Raw genomic sequence first — 17,999 nt, 5'->3', positions numbered from 1 at the left:
GAGTTAACTTTTTTTTTAACTTTTTATTTTGTATTGGGGTATAGCCAATTAACAAACAATGTTGTGACAGTTTCAGATGAACAGCAAAGGGACTCAGCCATACATATACATTCTCCCCCAAACTCCCCTTCCATCCAGGCTGCCACATAACATTCAGCAGAGGTTCTCTGTGCTATACAGGAGGTCCTTGTTTGTTATCCATCACACAGTTAAGCCAGAATACAAACTCATTTTAGTGACTTCTTTTCCATGATTCTGTCCTCAAGACTACAAATATTCCAAAATTAGAAACATAAATTAATTCACATGTGTGGGAATGTTAACTTGCTACTTTTTATAACTGTTATAAAACTGTAGACTTTCCAACACTGGATTTTATCATTTCAAATATCTGATCATTAAAAACATCATTCTGATTAGATAAGTGGGCAGTTTATAATTTAGAAATTAATTTTGTAAAGTATTTATTGGGTGCCTTCTATATGTCAGACACTCTCCTCAGAACTAGGGATTCAGAAATAAGCAAAATAGACACAATCCTTGCCCTTATGGTTAATATACATTGAATTAAAATGTTCAACCTTACTAACAATCAAATGTGCACATATAGAAATGCAGCAAAACCATGAACTTTTAATTATTATTGTGTCATATTAGCTCTTTAAAACAAAAAGAGAAAATGCTCAAGACTTCCAAGTGTGTACGAAACTGATATCTCATACACTAGATAAGAGGAACTCCAAGATAGAACCCTCTGCTGGGAAAGAAATTTTGCAATAGAAGCAGAGCCTATGAAATGCCTATAGGTTTTGGTTCAGAAGTCTCACTCCTTGGAATCTTAACAGAAAATACTAGATGCACAAAGATATTCTTTTCAGAGATCTTCATAATAGTTTAACATTTTTTTAAAAGGAAGGATGATGATAAGAACAAGGAAGAAAAACATGAGGTATCCACACGATAGACTTAAATATCAACTTTCAGATAAGACATTTTAAATACTTTGTATAGGGGGAAAAAAAAAAAGACTATGTAAAATGGCATAGTCAGTATGAATATGCCTCTCCTGGAAGGAGAAATATCAGAATGATAATATTATGGGTAGTTTATTTTTTTACCTCCTGTTACATTTTTTGGTACTTTTTAGAGTTCAACAGCAAGATTTTATTACTCTTATCAACAGGAGAAAACTTTAGCTCTCCATCCCTCACCCCCCTCCCCATACCCTCCCACTCGTACTCACTGTATTCCCACTGCCATCAAATAATGTCTTAGCCACAGCTGTATTTGTCTTTGTGGAGTTGCAGCACTGAAAATACTAATGGGAAGAAAAGGGTACCAGAGGATGTGTGAGAACTGTGTTTTCTTTTTCTCAATTGTCATCTTATATTTAACTCTGAATAATTCTTTTCCCCTCTTTTATCATATTTGTGCCGGACTTACATATAACAGAGGTCCCCAAAGAGAATTTAAACATTAATGTTAGGTTAAAACTTCATCCTACTGCCTTTATACACTGGATCAGAGCCCACACGTATCATAAATGTACCTGAAGTTTCATTCAAACAGTTTTGCGCAACTAAAATTAATCTCTTACTGGGTAAGCGCCCTGTGTCCCTGATCCCATATTATCCTCCAGCCCTAGTCATCCAGAAAAGGTGGAAATGAATCCTAGCAAAAGGCTCAAAAAAACCTGCCAGATGCACAGGAGGAAATGTCTTTATTCAGCTTTGTCCACAGCTTTTCCATGAACTGCTGTGGGTTTATCTGGATGGAATGTTCCGTGCTGGCAATGGCAAGGTCAACTCAAGAGTTAAACCTGACCAGGTCAGAAATGTGCTAGGGAGTGGTCTGAGGAACTGGAGGGCGTGGAGGTGGTGGAGGGGGTGGGGGCTGGCAGGCACTCAGGGGGTTTGTGATCCTGTCCATCTGTTCTCAGGGCCTTGAGAGACTTCCGATGACCTGCCCCTCCTCTCCTCCAGTCGCTTCTGCTTGTCTTGATGCCAGATGCCATGGAGCTGTTAGGATCACTGATCTAAATGCAATGAAACAGTAGAACGAGTTTTGGTTACCGATGGAATTTCCACCCAGTAGCAATTTGTTGTTGATGCCTTCTGAATCCTTAAAGAAAAATCCTTAATAAGCTTATGTTTAATATTGCACTCAATTGGAAATATTAGCTAGGAAAGCCTAGCTCTGAAGGATTTAGATTATATATGTTTATTTCTTTTATTACTAATGCATATTTATATGTGTGCATTATTTAACAAATAGATTCAGAACAAAATATTATTATACTATATCATGTTGTATTATTGAGTGCATGCATGTTCAGTCACTTCAGTTGTGTCTGACTCTTTGTGACCCTATGGACCATAGCTCACCAGGCTCCTCTGTCCATGGGATTCTCCAGGCAAGAATACTGGAGTGGGTTGCCATGCCTTCCTCCTGTTGTATTATTATGTTATACTAAATAAAACCTTTAAGATGAAACTAATTCTCAATGCCCAATAGTTTCCAAAAGAAAATATTTAATATAAATCAACTTGGAACTCTGACAATGCACCTTGTATTGAGTAAGTTCTACTGAAATATTTGTATTCGACTGAAAAACATGCTAGAAAGAGAAGCAAGGAGTCAGGACGCTGTGTGAAAACTCTGGTCTGGCTAACCAGCTGCAGAATTTGGGGAAGAGTTTACTCTCCACCTTTGAGCCTCAGTTTCTGTATGTGTAAAATGAGATCATTGTAAAACAAGGACCTCAAAGTCTTCATCCAGCATTCTGACACAGAGCTGATGGGCTGGGCTCTCAGGAGTCTATGTGTCATCCATGGTGGTTACTAAGGAAAGGAATTCCAGGGTCCACACTCTTGACTGCCTCTACTACATCTAAGCATGTGCTATTGATGATGCAAGAGTGTGTGTCCATGACTTCAGGCAAACATACATGTTCCAAAGACTAATAATAGTGAGACACAAGGAGGGACAGGAACCAGAGAGAAAAAGATGGTTCTGGGGTTGTGGGCAGGGCCAAACATCATTGAATAGAAGCACAGCATTGAGAGAAGCTAGCCTGAGCACCAGTCCCCATAGCGAGACCCGATCTCCTCTGCCATCCCTTAGAAAGGACCACTATAATCCGCCCTCACCAAGAGTAAACAATTCCTTTATCCTCCATGATTTTGAGGTTGGGGCTTCCCTGGTAGCTCAGCTGGTAAAGAATTTGCTTGCAATGCAGCAGACCCTGGTTTGATTTCTGGGTCAGGAAGATCCCCTGGAGAAGGGATAGACTACCCACTCCAGTATTCTTGGGCTTCCCTGATGGCTCAAATGGTAAAGAATCTGCTTGCAGACCTCGATTTGATCCTTGGCTTGGGAAGATCCCCTGAAGGAGGGCATGGCAACACATTCCAGTATCCTTGCCTGGAGAATCCCATGGACAGAGAAGCCTGGCAGGTTAAAGTCCATGCAATTGCAAAGAGTCGGTCAAGACTGAGCAACTAAGCATGATACAGCACAAGATAAGAATCCCCCCCAACCCTCCTCCCCAGGGTTCATAACTGGCCCTTGAAATTCCAGCAGCAAAATACATATAGGCTTATGATGGTTTATTACAGTAGAATTATTCGTTTATTTCACCAGCTCTTGCTGGGCATCTTTTTATTGCCAGAAAGCTGTGGAGACTGGAGGCATAAAGAGGGTATAGTCCCTACCCTCAAGGATAGCAAAGACTTGCACATAACCATTAACTCCTTCTCAGTTCTATGGGATTTACAACGTGCAGTAGAGTCATCAGAGACATGATCATATGGTACCTACAGTGATGTCTTCTTACATCCATATACTATCTCCTGGGCCAGTTATGAAGTTGCTGACTTTCAGTGTGAAGTGCCCCCTTCTCTGCTCTGCAGCTGGGTTCCTGCAGACTGCAGCTCTGCTCTGCCAGCGGGCTCTGTGCTAGTTTCTGCCGTCATAGCTGCGAGGCTGAAAGAGGAAGAGCCTCGCTTTGTCTTGTCTGCCTCCTGGTCCTGGGAGTGTCACTCCAGCCAGGCTTCTTCACTCCAGAAGTGACAGTGCCTTCCCAGAGCAATAACTGAATCCAGTTTGCAGTTTTCCCAACACTTAGAATCCGCTTTGTGGAGTGGGTCGCCAGGACCACAGCTGGCAGTAGGCTTCGCCGAGTCTGGGTCCCACAGTCCTGGGAGCTCAGAGACACCAGCACCAGCAAGTAGCATCCACTCTTCAGAGGTCCAAGTTTCAGTTCCATGGGGCCTGCCCTCGTGATTTCTAAGTTTTAATCATGTAACCTCTTCCCTTTGTTTCCTCAGCCCTGGGGGCGGTAGCTACTTCCTGCAGTGACAACCTCCATGGTATCTGAAGACTTCCCTTTTCATCTTTCACTTACCTGTGAACATCTCCAAATAAGGGATTTGGTTTCTGTCTCCTGATAAGACTCTAATGGATGAGACTCCTTAGATAAATTGAGAGTCAGGAGAGAGAAGAGTGAACATCATGAGTTTTGGAGTCACCCAGACCTAGATTTGAATTATGGTTCTGATCTTCCTGACCCAGGCGTGGAACCCGTGTCTCTTATATTTCATGCACTGGCAGGAGGGTTCTTTACCACTAGCGCCACCTGGGAATCCTTCTTATACTTTTAACAGCTACCTAATTCCTTCCAGCCTTGATTAGCTGCTAACAAAGATGGGGTTTCCAGCTGTCGTGAGGCTAGCTGAAGGTCTTGGCACAAATGGCCTGCTCAGTGATAGCAGCCATAACCATTACCAGATTGTTAGCTTCTAAGGCCAAAGCCAAGGTCTTGTACATCTTACCATTCCCAACAGGATGTATCATAAATCTATTTATGTGAGATATACTTAATAAGGTGATACTGAATGAAAAAAGTACTTAAGCTATTCATGGATGAAGTGAAGTACTTAACTTGCACAGATCTAACATGAAACCCTTTGTGGTGGTCAGGTTTTATCTTGAAGTTATGGTTTAGAACATCTTTTTAAATTGCTATTTTAAAATAAAGAGTAGTGAATTGACCTGGATGATAAGAAAAGAAAATCTGTGTCATTCATTCTTCTATCAGCCTGGCAAGTTGTCTCAGAGCCTGACGAATAGGATGTCAGAATGTACCATAACTTCTAGAAAGAAGCCAAATTGGGTCGGCGAGTGACACATTTGGGGCTCTTCCCAGCTACAAAGCAGACACTAGTTTTGTTTTTTGTTTCATGGAATACGTCATAAAGAGAAAGATTTTGACAACTCATATAATCAGTGATATCTCTTCTGAGTGTTGAGTTCAAGACTCTAATGTAAACCCTGAAAATGAACGAGGTCCCAAAGGAGTGTCCGGGGCCTTCGCAAGTCACTGTGGATAAAAGTCGTTCCAATGCCAGAGGGGAGAACAAAGCATCTATTCTTTTCAGTACAACAGATAGATAGACACCCAATCTGGGTAACGGCTGTGTACACAGGAGAAGGAGGAAGTCCGCAGTGCTTTCTTGTTTCACATTTAGGGTTGTGTGGGGTGGGGCCTGATAAAGGTATTTGCGTCTAAGTGTGGAAGGCTTCCCCAGTCCTGAAGGCCTGGATGGGGATGTGGAAGAACTCAGTTCATTCCAGAACATTGCCTTCCCACAAAAGCCTACAACATCTATAAAGAGAAAAACAGCTGCCCCAAGATCCTAAATCATTCGTTTCTCAAATAAGCCATGAATCTTAGCTAACCAGGGGTGCAGGTTTGAAAGAACCATAGTTTGCTATCCTCTTGAATGGCTTTCCTAGCCTTGAAGTAGCTTTTGATTTCTTTGTGAAACAGTGTGACCCTAAACACAGGAAAAGAGACTGCAGCGTGCAGGAAGAACCGGAGAGCTAGTCATTCTGTTTCCAGAAGACTTTTCCTGTTTCCATCCATTTATTTGGGGGTTGGCCAAGGCCGTGTCCTCCAGAAAGCCTTTTCTGAGCATGCACCCTTCTCTTAGAGCAGGTGGGCACTGCAATGAACACAGAATCCCACCTGGACTGTGAGCCAGACACTGTGTTTGCTCTCTGACAGTCACACACACACAACACACACACACACTGCACAAAAGAGAGAGAGAAAGAAAGAGGAAGGAAGGAAGAAAGGAGGGAAGAGAGGGAAAGAAAGGAAGAGAGAAGGAAGGACAGAGACAGAGGGAGGGAAGCAGGAAGGAAGGGAGACAGGAGAAAGGAAAAGGAGGCAGATGGGAGAGAGGCAGGAAGAGAGAAAGAGAAAATTAAGAGAGACAGAATCATTCAGAAACAAAGTGTTCTCAGGCTGTGTGAGAAACAGCCGTTTGTAGAGATCATTGCTACTACACAGACGGAGATTATCTTTTCTTGGATTAATCATTGCCCAGGCTGGAGGTGGAGCACCTGAACCATCTGCACAGAGCACCTGGGGAAATAAGTCTGGGTAACCTGTGAGGGTGAAGCGCTCTGACTGTGTCTTGGACGTTCATTAGGGTGTGGAGTCACCTTCGCTGCATTAATACGCTGCAAGCTAGGGCTTTACCCCTTGGTTTGGACACATGGCTGGTGGTGGTCCACCAGGACGCCAGGTTTACAAACAGAGACAGCAACTTTCAGCAAAATGGGGCCAGGGCAGAGATGGCAGTGAGGGGAAGATTACCAGATTAGATCAAAGCCAGAGGGGACCTCTAGCTGATGACTATGCTTCAGGCATGTTCAATGACAGCAGCTTGAAGGCCAGGCAAGGCACAGAGACCTGTGTACCCTTTAAGCTGAACCTGCACGTCGTCCGTGCCGCTGCTGCCAGTCCTCAGCTGGCTCTCAGTTATCTCAGGACACCAAATCTGTGCGTCTCTGCCCCGCCATGCCCAGCCATTTCATTACCTTGTGGTTTCTTTTCCTCTTTGGTTTCCTAGCTACACTTCTTTCGAAAACTGTTAACTTTCTTAGTTAAATTAAAGTATAAAGGGAATGCTTACATCTTAGCTAGGTAATATAAAAAGAAAAAAAAGCACTCATACGTAGACTAGGCATAAGTGAACATACAATCGTATGTCTGTACAGGCTTGGGAGCAGTGGAATGCTGTTCAGTCCCAAGTCTTTAACTAACAGCCTTAGACAGGAACTTCCCTGGTGATCCAGTGATTCCATGAAGGACGTGCAGGTTCGATCCCTGGTTGGGGAGCTAAGATCCCACTCACATGTCTTGCTGCCAAAACCCATAAAACAGAAGCAATATTGTAACAAACTCAATAAAGACTTTAAAAATGGTCCATATTAAAAAAAAAAAAAAAAACCCAAAATCAAAAAAAAAAAATAGCTTCAGACAAGTTAACCTCTCTGAGCCTTGATTTCCCTGTCTATTAAATGAGGGTGATAAACATACCCATTTCACAAGACTGTGATAATAAAGATCAAATAAGTTAACAGGATTGTGGTAGAGGCTGCTCCACGTCCATCTGTAATATCTATTCCCTCCTTTTTTCTAGTAATGAAGTTTTACCTGGATTCATGGCCATCTGAAGGAAAAATTACATCTCTGAGTGTCCCTGCAGTTAGTAATTCCATTTGACTCAGTTCTAACCAATGAGTTACACATGGGGGCATGGTGGTCAACTTTTAGGAAATGTCCTTAAGCTGGAAAAGAAATGCCTTCACATCTTCTTCTTTTCTTGCTCATTAGAATGTGGAAGTGATGGCTAGAGCTTGAGCAGCCTTCTTAGTCCAGTAGACAGTGCACTAACCATGGTGGAAGAGGCATCCTCAATATGAGGATTAGGAGAATATGTTGCCTCACCAATTTAGGGACAACGCCCTTTGTCAGCTCGGAAGCAGTTATGGAACGAGAACGACACCCCTTTTCCCTAGGCAACATAATTCTCCTAAAAGAAAAGGGGGGAATGAGAGAGTCATTTCCTAGGCAGGTTGATAAGGAGTCTAGGGGTCCCCAAGGAGAGAGGGGTCTGGAATTCTCAAGGAGGAAGAAAGGACAAACTTTTTTCCTTCTATATCCCTTAGGATTATATAACAATAATGTATCCTGCCTGAGGACAGTCTCTGGATTAAACCTTCTGGTTAATTCTGTTACCTTAAAATGTAGATTATGGGAGTAGGTCTGGTGAGGTCTTTACAACCTCCAGACATTCTTTGGGTTCATTGGAGAGTATATAACTTCATTGCCTACACTAGCAAGTGGGTACTCTTTCTGCCCCCTTCTGATGCCTATGTCAGAAGCTTTCTTTATCTCCTTTATACTTTAATAAAACTTTATTACACACACACACACACACAAAAAAAAAAAGAATAAAGAAGACTGGATTCCTGTAAAGTTTGAGGGTGCCATTATACAGCCCTTAAGTGCCTACTTTGGGATTCATTACAAAAGAGTAATGAACTAACTTTTGAAAAAAAAAAAAACATTTTGAGAGAGTCCTCAGGTACCATTACACTACAATCTAACTAGGGCTATAGAGTATGCAGAGTGATTAGAATAGGAGAGATCTTATTGTCATTTTTTCTGATTTTTAGGAAATACATATCAAAGTTCTCAAAATTACAGACATGAAGCAGATGGGTCAAGAGGGCCAAAGAGGGAGTATTGCTCTACCCCTCCATGACCTTGGCACCATTCCCAAGGCTATATGGATAGGACAAGAAATACAGTCTTTACCAGGCAGAGGCTATGGGCCCCCAGCCAGAAGGGAGCACTCAGCCTCCTGGCCTCACTTTATCCCCACTGCTAATCCTCTTCTGCAAGCAGCAGTATGACCTGGAAAGGGGGAAAGGACAGAAAGTGCCCCCATGAACCACACAAACTTCGGACATCAGTAGACCTGAGTTTGTGCCCTGGCACCTCCATCCACTTGCTGTGTGACTTTGGGCTAGTTTCGAACCTCTCTGAGCTCCAGTCTCTTCACATCAAAATGGATCATGGGATATTACTAGCTCCATGGCGTTGCTGTAAGACTTAAACAAAATGTCAAGTTTTGAACATAGTGCCTGACACATTATAAGTATTTGGTAAATGTTTAGATGTGAAACCTGAACTTCATCTCACCATTCCCAACCACAGCCACAGGCTTCATCCAGAACCATTTGACTCTCTGCAGCAAGGACTCTTTCCCCAGCTGTGCCTTTTGCTCACTACTCTCTACACATAGCTCCATTGCTTCTTTCTGTCTCTCCTTATCTTCCACAGATTTTCCAGGCACCTTTAAGTCCTCCTTGACTTTCAGCCCGGGGCAGTCTCTCTCTCTTTTTCCTGGACGGTGCCAGCATTTGATGTCCAACCACTCATTAACATTTACTGCCTCAGATTGGTATTGAATTTCAAAGTGCGTGTCTCATCTTGCCAGCCTTACCTTATGCTCTACACGGGTGTGGCTCATGCCTGTTGCACCTTCTATCCCCTCAGCCCTTAACTCAATGAACACTTGCTGAGCAAGGAAACCAAACCCAATTATCCAGAGCCCTCTAACTAATTTCTCTTTTGGAGTCCTTTTTGAACCTACATGCCTATTGGGCGGGCTTCCCAGGTGGCACTAGTGGTAAAGAACTCACCTGACGTGGATTCTCTCTGGGTTGGAAAGATCCCCTGGAGGAGGGCATGGCAACCCACTCCAGTATCCTTGCCTGGAGAATCCCATGGACAGCAGAGCCTGAAGGCTACAGTTCATGTGGTCACAAAGAGTCAGACAGGAGTGAAGCAACTCAACATGCATGCATGCCTATCGGGCATCAGTGTTCCTCAGAGTTCAAAGCACATGGACAGTGGTGCCTTCCTGTGACATCATCAGGGGTTCAGTGTCCTTTGCTCCTGAGCATCCAACTCAGGACCAATAGCACAGATTGCTTGGCTGACCCTGGTCAGTCATGGGGAATAAGAGGAAAGGTGAGAGAGGATTTCACTTAGAAGAAACTCATTACTCCAAACAAGTAAAATGATGTAGAGAAATGTTTTAGGGGTGGTAAGTCAATACTAATATTTGGAGTTTGGGAGCACATGGGATTTGTCTTTTGAAAGAAGAATACTGCGATGGAAGCCATCACTATTGTTTTGAATACGAGAATGCTTTTGTCTTTTAAAAATCTATTTATTCTTGACCGCACTGGGTCTGTGTTGCTGCCTGAGGCCTTTCTCTAGCTGTGGCAAGCCAGGGCTTCTCTCTTCTTGCCGAGCACGGGCTCTAGCATGCACGGGCTTCAGTAGTTGCTGCATGTGTGATCAGCTGCTCCCTAGCATATGGGATCTCAGCTCCGGGTGCTAAGTCGCTCCAGTTGTGTCTGACTCTATGTGACACCATGAGCCTGCCAGGCTCCTCTGTTCATGGGATTCTCCAGGCAAGAATACTGGAGTGGGTTGCTATGTCCTCCTCCAGGGGATTTTCTTGACCCAGGGACCGAACCTGCATCTCTTACACCTCCTGCAATGGCAGGCGGGTTCTCTACCACTAGCACTAGCTTGGATCAAACCTGTGTCCCTGCACTGGCAGACAGATTCTTAACCACTGGCCCATCAGGGAAGTCCCTGCATTTGTCTTTTTAAACAGGTATGCTGGACTTGTTTCGTGTGCACGCTGTCTCCAGTGCCTTAAGGGAATGAACAGAATGGCAAGAGCGCTGAGCTGGTCACTCTGGAACAGGGTTCCTCCCCGGGACCGGAGGCACTGCCTTCCTCCAAGGAAGCTGGAAAGATCCACAGGACTGTTAGGTCATCCCAGCTGCATGGTGGGACAGAAATATTACAAAAGGAATTCTCCCGCCATCACTATCGCTTTTCAGGTAATTGAGGACTCATTAGGGATGCTTGTTAACAATACAAATTCCCTCGTTTCTAACTCCAGCCTACCCACCCCCAGGGACTCAACAGGGCTATGGTACGACTCAGGAATCTGCATTTCCACCCAAAATTCAAGTGCTCTCGATGCAGGGCATGGCTCACAGACTACACTTTGAGAAACACTGCTTTAAAAGAAAGACCTTTCACTCTGAACAGGAGCCACTACTGCCTTCCCTCTTGCACCCCTTCCACCTTAGATGTGGCAATAATAAAGCAATGAGTTAATCATCTCAGTTAAAATGCAGACGGAGCAGTAATTTGAGTACAGTTTTGGACTAGAGACACTCCAGTTCTGGAGGTGTGTGGGTGGTTGGCCCTTTCAAGGCAACTTGCTCTGAAGGGTGGGTCAAAATGTTTTGGTGGGGGGGGGGGGTGAAGGGCATGTCCTGGAAGTGCTCCCTAACTGTGGACAAGAGAAGGACATTGGCCACCAGCTGCTGTGGGAAGGTGACTCATCAGCCTATGTGGCAGTAACCACTGGCTGGCGGAATGACTCCCTTGGCCGTGGGGGGCCGTGGGGGAGGTGATGGCTGTGACTGGAGAGAGCAGTGCATTCCAGAGGAGAACCAGACCTCCTGCAAGGATGCCGATCTGTGCTTTCAGTCACCTTGGCAGCAACGGAGGAGGGAGAGGGAGGGGTAGATGAGCGGTCTCAGCAAGATGGCAGAGGCACCATTTAGTCATTGGTGTGAACAGCCTTATGTTCACTACCCCGGACTCACCCTGCCTCCTTCTCTCCCCCATCTCTAAATCCAATGACTAAATCTGGTCCATTCTACACTTTAACGTCTTCCAGGTGCCCCCTCTACCACTACCTTTGTGTCACTGCTGTCATATACCACCCATCTTTCTCTTTCTGTGTATCCCCACCATTATGACCCAGGCTTGAGTCCTGTCATTGCTCACTTGGACTCCTGTCCCTGCCTCCTGCCTCCCTATCTCTAATCCATCCTTCCTACAGCCACCAATGTGTTCTCTCCAAAAGTGAAAATCCAAGCATAGCATTCCCTTACTTAAAATTCACAGCTAGAAGGGGAAAAAAAAATCCTCAGCTTACCACGGCTCAGTGGTTCTTGAACTTCACTGTGCCTCGGAATCGGAATCACCTGGGGGCTTGTTAAAACACAGCATGGGGCCCTAGCTGGAATGTTCTTCACTCTTCCACATCTTCCTCCTTTACCCACTGAATTCCTGACCCTATAATCTCTGTGAGGCCTTCTCCATCTCTTTGCCTTCATCCTCACTCCACCTCCCCCACCATCATCATCATCACCACCCACACATGTTGAGTGCTTGCTATGGTGCATTCCGTTGAATCATCACGGGAAAAAAAAAAAATCCATGATGTGGGTCCCATTATTCTTCTCATATAATAAAGGTGTTGAAACTGGGGCTCAGATAGGTTCAGAAACTTGGCCCAGTCAGACGACTAGAAAGCAGTGAAGTCAGAATTCAGTGCCTGGGCTCAGGACCCCAGCAAATATCAACTCATCCAGATGGAATTAAACCTTTCTTCCTCAATGCTCTCAGAACACTCTTCCTGTCACACATCTAAATCCACACACAACCAGGCTGAGTTATTTGAGGGTGGGTCTTCACCGTTGTTTCCCATGCCTAGCCCATAGAGCGAACTCCATGCTGAGTGAATTATGCGCACTGGAGTGCTGGTAAACGTAAATTTTTTGATGGGCCGGAAGAAATGAGAAATATTCCAGATTACTTAAATTCCTTATAATACGCAAACTCAACATATAACATGCCAACACGTACCGTTTCATATTGGGGATACACAAGTATCACTCTATATTAGGGGAAACCCTGAGACAAATGAAAATACAAAGAACATGATTGCCATTAAGTCGTCATTTTGACCTTTCCATCTTTTAGACATATTCAAAGTACATGGAGGTTTCTCTCTGGAATAGCATGATGGCAGAAGTGTTAATTTTACAGGAAAGTTTGGTTAAGTCTTTTCTACTGATGCAGAAAAATAACTTGAGAAGTCAGCATATTAAGCAAAAAAAAAAAAAAAAAATTTACAGGAGTATGTGTTTAAGAGTGAAATTTCACATGTATTTGGAACCAAGGCTGAAACAATGCTTTCTGTAAATGAGCACCATTCACTAGAAAATACAATTTATCTTCCACATACAAATCCAAAGTATAAGCAAATGGCAACTTTTTGCTTCTCTCTTTTACTAGGAAGGAAATTGTTGCCAGCTAGCCCCCAGGGCATCTCTCCCCTGCTGCATCTTTGCTTTCCTGGGTTAAGACATTAGATTTTTGGTTAAGAAAGGGGAAAAAAATGAGAGAGTAAAAGTGACCTGTCAGCACTGATTTTCCAGAGCTAGGGCCTGCCTCATGGCTCCTCCCCATCTCACTCTGGGCTTGGGGCCATGCAGTGCCAAAGGTAGTGCTCCTTTTCCATCTGACTTCAAAGCCTTTGTCAAAACGAACCATAAGTTAACAGGCTCTGTCAACATGGATGCCTCTTTGAAGGCACGTTAAGGCCAAGCGTCAAAGGCAGCTTGGAAGGCAGTGAAACAAGAGGAAAAGCCGCACCTCTCCCCTCCTGCAGTGTGCATTCTAACTCTCTTGCTACCAACTGTACAAAACCCTGTTCTCTCTAGGTTTTGGACCCAGAGTAGCTCACTGTCTGGGCCTCTGTGTCTTCTCCCTCCACTTAGAAGCAAAGCTTTCAGGCCTTCTGGGACCTGCTGAGGCCCGGAGCTGGGGCTCCTCCTTGGTGGCAATGGGGAAGCTTGGAGTTCCTTTCACCCAGTGGGCATAGAGGTGACTTCATTCTGCAACTCCCTGAGTCTGGTTTTCCCTTCCCTACAAGTCAGTAAGCACAAATCTGTGCAGAAAAGCCTGGAGTTCTAAGCATTCGCTCAGCAGAAGGGGAAAAAAAAAAACACAACATACCACTTTTCCAACCCAGCCCTGTTAAGGACATGGTCTCAGACATTTCCTGCCTGAGCCTCAGCGGCTTCCCTCCTCTTGCACACGTGCTCCCCCTACTGCCTGCTGCTGGCAACGCAACCCTGGCTCCAGGAGACCCAGGAACGCCCCAGCCTGGCCCTGGAATAGCCATGTTGTAAGGCTGCAGTGGGACTGCCAAAAAATGAAACAGAAGATCCTTAAGAATTCTTCCATGGCTTCGGTGAAGGGCCCAGGCTAAGTCTTTACATTTCAAGAGTAAACTCTGTAATGAAGACTGAATAAACAAATCTTCCCTGAATAGAATTTTGCCAAGTAAATTAAATGTAGGCTTCCCTCTAAGAGTTAAATAAGTGAAAAGAGCTTTGGACTTGGATTGAGAATAGAGGACTCAGATTCAGGTTATGCTCCTTTTTTAAAAATGAGTGACCTTGGACTTAACCATTTTCAGTCTGTTTCTTCATCCATTATTTGGGCATATGGCTCATCTCTTAGTGTTGTGAAAAGTAAATGAAAGAATGTGAATGTGTGAGAAAAGTGTTTTATAACATAAAAATTTAATATGAGCTATTATTTTTTCCCTTCCAATGCAACACACACACACACACACCTCCCTCTTTCATACATTTCAGTGGAAATGGTAGGGGGAGGCAATTTAAACCCCCAAAAGGAAGTAGGACAAGGAAGCTCAGTCACAAACAGGAAGTAACAGAAATGCCATCAGAAAAAATTGGCTCAAGCAAAAGAAAAAAAAGTCATAGGTTATGTTTTAAAGATCAAGTTAGACTTAGTTCATGATTTGGGGTGTTGCACAGCCCCCTAAGTTAGGGGGTTTTCAGAGATGATTAGGTAACTCTTTTGACCTTGATTTGACCTCACAAATGGGAATTCTCCGGGGCGTTTTTTGGATCTCTGTAGTTGGTAGGTTCCTGCCTTTTTAAATGTAGGTCTCTCCTCCTTTTCCCCTGCGGCCCTGGGAGGGGCCCAGCGCCCTGAGCTGGGGCCCCGCCCTCGCCCGCGCCCCGGAGCCGCCCTGCCTCCTCTCGGATTACTCCTCCCTTCCTGGCCTCACAAACTTGCCACATTGTAGGTTGGCTTCTGCAGGAAAAGTAAGAAAAGCAGTGCAGTGCCGGCGCACAAAGAAGTTTTACAGTGCTAGGGTTCAGGTCCAACTTTCCTTCCAAATTTTTGTTAAGAAGAGACAAAATCTTGGATATTTTCCTAGGAGGAAAACAAAAAACAACCTAAAGGGAAACAAAATAACATGTCAGGACACATTGTGCTATTTATTTTCTTGTTTTTCCTCTCATTCTTGAAACTTCCCTTCAAAAATCTTACCACCTTTCTTGCCTCTTCCTTAATCTTGTGTGTTTTTAGCGTAGGGACAGAGAGGATTTGAAGCCTAAGGATTTTAAGCCAGAACCAAGGAGGAGGGCATGGCAACCCACTCTAGAATTTTGCCTGGAGAATCCCCCTGGACAGGGCAGCCTGCTGGGCTACAGTCCATGTGGTCGCAAAGAGTCGGACATGACTGAGGGACTAAGCACAGTATATGTCAAGCATTCCTAAATCTCGTCATCTGTTTGCAAAATCAGGGTTCCTTTTCTGGCCCAAATGAAGAGACTGGTTTCTGCCTTCTTTCCCCAGGCTTTTTAAATTAAACTACTCTTAAGCAAATTGCTTGAGGAAGGTGAGATTTGGAAAGTAAGGAGATCCATGTCCGTCTAAGTGATTCAAGTTTAAGGATAGTGGCATCAGTTCAGTCGCTCAACAGCGTCCGACTCTTTGCCACCCCCATGGACTGCAGCACGCCAGGCCTCCCTGTCCATCACCAACTCCCGGATTTTACTCAAACTCATGTCCATTGAGTTGGTGATGCCATCCAACCATCTCATCCTCTGTCATCCCCTTCTCCTCCCGCTCCTGCCTTCAATCTTTTCCAGAATCAGGGTCTCTTCGAATCAGGTGGCCAAAGTATTGGAGTGTCAGCTTCAGCGTCAGTCCTTCCAATGAATATTCTGGACTGATCTTCTTCAGGATGGACTGGTTGGATCTCCTGGCAGTCCAAGGGACTCTCGGGAGTCTTCTCCAACACCACAGTTCAAAAGCATCAATTCTTTAGAGTCAGCTTTCTTTAGAGTCCAACTCTCGCATCCATACATGACCACTGGAAAAACCAAAGACGGACCTTTGTTGGCAAAGTAATGTCTCTGCTTTTTAATAGAAGGATAGTGCTGTAGAGACACATATTCTAAAGACTGTCCCCTGTCTTGTTGCAAGTTTCGTGTACTTTGTGGCGGCCTCCGACTGTGTCTTGGTCTCCAGCTGTAGGTGTACATTTGGCAACTGTACTGTCAGGATGCTGATAATGATATTTTCAAAGTGTTTTCACACTTGTGCTTCATAACAACCCCAGGAGCATGGTGAAGGGATGGAATTTGCTGCTGTTACAGACGAGGAAGTGAGGAGAAGGAGGGAAAAGTGATTTGTCCAAGGCCACTCAATTGGTTCCCTACAAAACCCAAACTAAGAGGTCAAGATCTTCCAAATATTACACTGGTATTTAATGCCCGGTTTGGAAATGATTACCAACAGGCTCTACAGGCTCTTGTTTATGCCAAAACAAACTGTCTTCATTTTTAAACTAGGGTAGCATGAACATTTAAATTAACTTTTTACAAATTATGTAGAGTGTGTATCATTAGCAAAGGGACTTAGAGGCCCTTTTCAATAGACAGTATTTTTTTTAATTAAAACTTCATTTTTAATAAATTTAGGGAGGGTATAATTCACTTACATGACTGAAAATTCACAGTCCTAAAGCCTAGTACACTTGGGAAATCTTGTTGCCACCTCCTCCCCCTTCATCTCTTTTCTCCACTTCTTCTCTCCCTCACTGGTAGGTATTTTTATTATCTTGAATCCTACCCCTGTTTCTTTAGGAAAATACAGATAAGTACAAATACATATTCCTATTCTTATGTATTTACAGTCTTAAAAAAGGAACACTTTGAATTGGTTTTCTGGTCGTGGTGGTGGACTTTGCTAAACCATCTCTCTTTCCCCTGGGAAGCTCAGGGATCTGCAGACAATTCTAGTGTGACTGAGAATCTAGAGGCTTCAGCTGGCTGTAGAGGTTTCAATTGGGTAGCTTTACCTGGTAAACCTAGGTCTTGCCCTCAACCAGAACCAGATGCAACTGCTGCAACCCTGGGCTTCGATAACATACTACTACAGGACAACTAGTTGTTTCACAAGGAGAAAGTCATCTAGATGCCTGAGTGAAACCCACATGATATGATAGGGGCAATGTTTTAAGCAGTAATTGTCTGTTACTGTTGCTGGAAGGATGGTTAGTGACGAGTGCCATCACTATGGGACTCATTCTACTATGTCCCACTGTGACAAGGTCATAGTGCCTGACAGACAGAGGGGCCATCTCCAGTACACTCTCCAAGTAGGATTCTTCCACCAAAGGAGCTTTCGCATCCTTCCTGTCATCAGTGGCACTGAAAGAAAAATCAAAGATCAAACTCAGGCTATGGCAAGGAGGAAGATCAGGGGCTCCTGAGAGCAGGAAATCCAGGCCAAGAGCTAAGCAATGGAAGGACCAGTGTAGGTCAGAGCACCTGGGCCATCACTGCTCTAGACTCAGGAAAAAAAAAAGGCACAGACCAGACCAGCAAGTGCAGAGACTGGCCAGGAGTTTACAGCAGCTCCTTCTGAGGAGGGATGGGCATGCAATGGGGCCCCTCCAGGTTCTCTGTACCATTGACGGGACAGATGCTGAGGAGAGGGCTGACAGACATGCCATAGAATCAGCTGCTGTCCCTTGTGTTCGTTTACTAGGGCTGCCACGACAAAGTGCCACAACCTGGGTGACTTAAATTTCCGAGATGTATTGTCCTGCCGTAATGGAGGCTAGAAATTCAGGACCAAGATGTCTGCGGGGCTGGTTTCTCCTAAGGGTTAAGGGAGGAATCTGTTCTGGGACCCTCTCCTTGGCTTGCGGATGATCGTCTCTTCCTGTGTGTCTTCTCATCATCTTTCCTCTGTGCGTCTAAATGTGCCCCTTTTTATAAGGACACCAGTCACACTAGGTTAGAGCCCATCCTAAGAACCATTGTCTTAACTTGGCTACCTTTGGAAAGATCCTGTCTGTAAATAAGGTCACATTCTGAGGTACTGGGAGTTAGGACCCCAACATATTTCTTAG

The 17,999-nt window shown here is 44.4% G+C and overlaps 1 long non-coding RNA gene across 1 annotated transcript; it reads right to left on the bottom strand.

The window, feature by feature from the left end:
- Positions 1-1,703: 1,703 nt before the first annotated feature.
- LOC133249452 (uncharacterized) lies at positions 1,704-4,347 on the bottom strand. The gene is made up of 2 exons (XR_009736964.1): positions 3,820-4,347; positions 1,704-2,035 (listed from the first exon to the last, which is right to left on the bottom strand). It is a non-coding gene; the product is annotated as an uncharacterized LOC133249452 (long non-coding RNA).
- Between the last annotated feature and the right edge of the window lie 13,652 nt (positions 4,348-17,999).

Source organism: Bos javanicus, chromosome 6 (genome assembly GCF_032452875.1).
Source record: "Bos javanicus breed banteng chromosome 6, ARS-OSU_banteng_1.0, whole genome shotgun sequence".
NCBI classification, from domain to species: domain Eukaryota; kingdom Metazoa; phylum Chordata; class Mammalia; order Artiodactyla; family Bovidae; genus Bos; species Bos javanicus.
This window is presented reverse-complemented; position numbering and strand designations above follow the sequence as displayed.